Consider the following 5534-nt stretch of genomic DNA (forward strand, 5'->3'; position numbering starts at 1 on the left):
CTGCACGATTATTGCCTAATGATGTAATTAGGCACTCCCATTCGCCTGCTTTGACTCTTCCCGAAGACGGTGGACAGTAGATGTTGCTTTTTGTTGAGGGGCTTGGTTAAAAAAAAGGGATTACCAAACCGATGGAGTACATGATAAATAATTAATATCCTCATGAACCCTAACCGTCGAACTAATAATTCCCTTTGTAGGCATTTACTGCCAACATTTAATTCGCACAATGGCTTCCAAATAAGCGAAGAAAGAGCCTTTATTTCCCTGATTAAATAAATCTTTCGATTGATTACATTGGAGTTGCCCCGGGAAGATCCATAATAGGGTTGATCATTCCCGTGTTTAATCGCTAAATTTCAGCATGTCCCGATGCCGGGGGCAGGTAGTTACCCTTTGATAAAGGTAACCTTCTAAGCCTCGGAGTTGTGCTGATAAATGTATATAGTGTGACATGAGCGATTTCCCCCTTCCATGATTAAAAGGCTATATATAATATGCAGGTAAACTGGGCCCGGGTTTTATTTATGAGGCTAAGCCATGGCCCGCGGAGGATGGCTCGGGGCACAAATCATTTCGGAATGGGTTGCTTCCAGAGATCCAGCCACCGTCCGCAGCCCACGGGCAAACCGCGAGTCTTTATTCGCATATCCTTCCTCTAATGATTAAACATGTCATGGAGAGATTAGCGGCGCGCCCGCGTGCCCGCAGGAGATGGCTTCATTTGTTAAAGCACCAGTTTATTTGTAATGGTGAATTTCATGCCTCACTGTGCCGTGCCTTAATCATTTCATGTAAAACGAATTGGTGAAAAGGTTTATTATTTTTGAATCACTTACCATTTCAATAACACAGTGGCACTGGGCAGTGTGGCCTTATGTATGGGACGTTTGGGAATGTAGCCTACTAAACACAACCCGGGTTTTATACACATTTTAAACCATAAATGAATAAATAGACCATGGCTGTGTCCCGTCACCTCTTCTAAAACGTGAATAAAGAAGAGCCCATAAAGTGAGAATATCTCTCAGTTTCAATGTTTCTTTAGCGGTAAGGTTAAGAAGCTCCTGCATCCGTAGTGCTCTAGCGGACTCTGCTGGTACGTTTAAAGAACAACAGGGGGTCGAAATTAAACAGTAAATATCCTTTTTGAAAGTTTACCCGGTGAACCCGTTTAATCTTTTTCTTTTTATAGTCTATATTTTTTCTTAAATGCGGCCTTAATCGAAAGGCAAAATTGAACATTTGAAAGCCAACCCTATGAAGACCAATATCAACTCGGGCATCGCCCTGCTCTTAATTATTAAGAATCATAGCGTAGGTGGTTTGTTGGATGGATTAAGCAATATTTCTTCATGAATATTTTAAATATGTACGCCTATTTATGTGTGTCTTTCTAGAAGGGTCAGACAGAAGTTTAAAACAAACATGTTTAACACCTCCAATAATGTGCAATATTTATATTAATTATGTCAATAATCGAATCCACATATTTTTGGGCTGTTCCTCGTGGAAAACATTTAACCCAGATGTCGTGGTGTGGGCCAACCACATCACAAACCACAGATTAGGGTCAGTCGGTCTAGGTGAGACACTCAATCGCCACTGCACTGAACGTTACATCGTCTGTTATATTTGAAGTCAATAGAAAACAAAAGAAAGAAAGAAAAACATTTTTAGTTTAACAAAATTACACCAGCATCTACAGTGTGTGTGCTTACCTAGACCGAAGGGGGACTGGGGGGGACTGCAGCCAGCGTTAACACAGCACGGAGACTTAATGAAATATCTCCGAATGGGAGTCAGGAGTGCGTGCACAGATAAGCGTGATGCGCTTTATATACCCAGAACGCGAGCGCTCCTCTCCTCGTATCGTCCGAGTGCGTTTGCATAGCTGGCCAAGTGGCTCGCGGCTCGCGCTGACTCGCTCGCATCGCTCGCGCTGTTTGTTTTCCCCTCGCTGTGTGACGCGTGACAAAATATCGGCCATATGTTCATCGGGCAATAAATTGGTGGTGAGCGCAAACACGGTTCCTTCTGGACGCTGCTTTTAGCTAAACCAACGAGTTGTCATTTTTCGAGGCTTTTTGGACACTAAAAATAATTTCTGTTGGGCTACTGAGAAGTATAAATGTTTATTTTACGGGAGATATGACCTATGGCGTTAGGGGTTGTGTGTTTGTTGGCGGGAAGTTGATGGGACACTGTACTTAGACCTTTTATTCTAAGAGCTCTAATAAATGGCTTGGTAACCGGGGAGCGCGTTCACCGCGGGGAGAGCAGATGTGGCGTGTTGTCCACGCGACCGCTGCGTTTACATTAGATATCTTGATGCGATGATTGATAACCGAGGTCACACTAATCAATTAAAGTTGATTCCTCATGAGGCCGACTACTGATATTATAGGCTGTGCTCTAGGCCTACCTGTTTCGACCAAAAAAAAGTACCTAAAGAAAAAACTAAATGTGTACGGTTCTAAGCTCCTGAAAGGATGCCACAAAATAGTGCTCATAAACATTATGAAAAGGATAGAAATATGATAAAAAAAGAAAAAAAATGAAACATCGCATTGTGCCTTGGGATCAAGAAAATATAAAAAATACTAAATTATATATATACTAACTATATATAATATAGTAAGTATTAGCCTGTCCCAAAAAGAGACATATAGAAAAAACACCAGCGTTATGTATATAGATTATGAATAAAATAATAAGCCATCAATAGGAAATAATTATCTATTAATAGGCAAATAGATTACTCACTAACTACTTACTTATAAACTATTACTACTACTAAGGCTACTACTAATCTACTTTTATAATTATTGTTATTAGTACCTAATAATTGGTAGCCTAGTAGTTATTATTTGGCTTTTTTACATCTAAAGGCATACATTTTATGAATCACTTAAAAAAATGTGTGAATGCTGAAATATTAAATAAGTCACAATACGTAACTTTATAAATGAACTACCATGATTCAATATAAACTGAACAAACTTGTCTGAATATTAATCCTAATACTTCCACCAAACCAGAAACAGTAAGGCGTATAGTCTAAACATGCTGTAACAAATATGATGCCTTGAGCACTATTTTTAAATTGGATTTTCTGAGTTTAGACTTAGCAATGTCTCCCCTGGAAACAAAAAAAAAGAATGATTGAAAGAAATATAACTATATAACCCAGAAATGTGTGTGTGTGTTTTTTGTTATTTCTTAACTACATCCCTTACACCTGTTGCACACACACACCAACAATTTCCTAAAAAATGGAGGCATCAACCACGCTGCCAAAAGCAGGAAGTGAATGGACTCACAGTAAAGCTGATGACACCAAATACCTGTAATTATTGAGCAAAAAAAAGCAATATGAAACAAACACCAATTGGATTGTTATGACACCCTGGAGGGGGACAAAAATCAAGGCGCAACGATTTTATTGTGGGCAGTGTGGAATCTATGCATGATAATAGTGGTGTTGCCTAGTGCCGCGAGAGCGACCATCAATCAATAGAGAATACTTTGCTGATGGGTTTTGTGGCCGAAGCCACTCTGGCGATGAAAGACGGAGATTATCCCTCCCTGCCATCGCCGTGCTGGAGAGTATTGCCGAGACGCTGGGAATACAAATAAATAAATTGGCCTCATACCTCGTTTGAAATTCTGCATTAAGCCCGAGTAGTTAGTTAGAGCTGGAATGTATTCATGAGCTTCCTGACAAATAAGAAAAAGCCTTCCACTTAGCCGCTCCATGAATACCCCTGGCGGTATTTGAGATTTGCTGGAAGTGCTTGGGGGGCTAAACACAAGACCTCCTCCGAAAGGGATGGGTAAGATAGGCCCTGCCGGTCAAGCCATTATCAATCCCTGGCCCAAAGCTTGATGACTAAGACACTTGAGATGTAGTCAACGGCAGGGATGAGGACGCTGGTGCCATGGCATTCTCGAATCAATCAGTTCAAGTTTTAATGTATCGACGACTCAAGGAGAGAGAGAGACTTAGAGAGAGAGAGAGAGAGAGAGAGAGAGAGAGAGAGAGAGAGAGAGAGAGAGAGAGGGACAGAGAGAGAGAGGTAGAGGAGAGAGAAACACACAAACGCCAGCCGGAGTGGGTTGATTTCTCTTTTTTCTGGGGGGAGGAATATATATATTCGAAGGAGGAGGGGGAAAAAGTTTAATTAAACCTGAGAGCTCACTTGTATGGTGTGGACCCATGATGGAGGAGCGGGTCCATATACATGACCACAGCTACTTCTATCCCTTTCAAAGCCGCTGCAATTTTCCCTCACAAATGCGTGCGCTTTACGAGAGGTTCAGCACTAAGCAACCGAGCCCTGGGTGTCAAAGGGATGAGTGGGTGTCTTTGGGTGTGTGTGTGTGCGTGTGTGTGTGTGTGTGTGTGTGTGTGTGTGTATTGGGGGGCTTTGTAAGAGGTGCGAAGCAAAGAACCGTTGTATTCCAACAAAGTGTTTGATGCTAGAGTCTGGGAAATATGATCATTTCCTGCGTGACACCACTGGATTGTGAATTTGAGGAGAGCTAAAGTGCCCTCTGATTGTTCGTCACATCTCTGGCGCGCCAACGCGTGAGAACGGGGCCAATGTAGTGAGTAAGAAACAGCGATCAAGTGTTAAGCCCTGGCGAGCCACTTCATAAGAGTGAAAAGTTCTACATCGTCACCTGAGTAACAGATTGAATTTCCATCAAATATCCCAATCGAGGTGTTTTGTACGCATCACTTATACACGGAAGCCAAGGTCTTCGATACATACTGGCCAATGCACTGTATCCGATCCATGGCCGCTGGAAGACATCGGCGCACCTGGAATCCCTTGTTCCGTGTGAATGAGACTCCAAAGCGATATGCAGAAGGTGCCAAAAGTGCAGGTAGTGTCTCTCGTGAAGACCTGATCAATGTCTATAGAAGCTCCTTTCATCGCCCTGCTCAATTGCTTTCATTGTGTTGTTACAGGGCAGCTATATCGGTCATAAACAGGATGTCACGTCCCCTTCCATCCAAGACGGTACAAGGAGAAACACCATCCCCAAGCTGGTCAACCTTTGAATGCATGGGGTCGATGAAGTTGCACCAAAGAGCCTTTACAATGTCACAATTAAATGTAAATAAAGAGGTAATGGCTCTGTCAGTAAATATGAAGAAGAAAAGGAAGGATGTCATATCACAGGGTCCTGATTGGTGGGCGGGCCTCACTTTGTCTGCCATTCAACACCCTACGGTGAGGATCCTTGAGCGTTATGTTTATGGGGAAGTAGGGAGAAAACAAACAGATCTAGTCCATGAAATTGTCTGGGAAGAACATGGCTGCCTCCAAGGTCAAGCAGTTTGGGTTTTTTTCACCACAAACCACAAACACTAATTGTATGCGTCCAACTTCTAATAAGATCTCACTCACCGGATATTAATCTCTTATCATAAAGTGCATCAAGTTATGCAGCAATCAAAACATGAGTGAACAGCAGGAAGTGGCATAAACAGAAGTAAACACATTGTCATAACAACCAAAAAG

Source organism: Pollachius pollachius, assembly GCF_949987615.1.
Source record: "Pollachius pollachius genome assembly, chromosome: 15".
In the NCBI taxonomy this organism is placed as follows: Eukaryota; Metazoa; Chordata; class Actinopteri; order Gadiformes; family Gadidae; genus Pollachius; species Pollachius pollachius.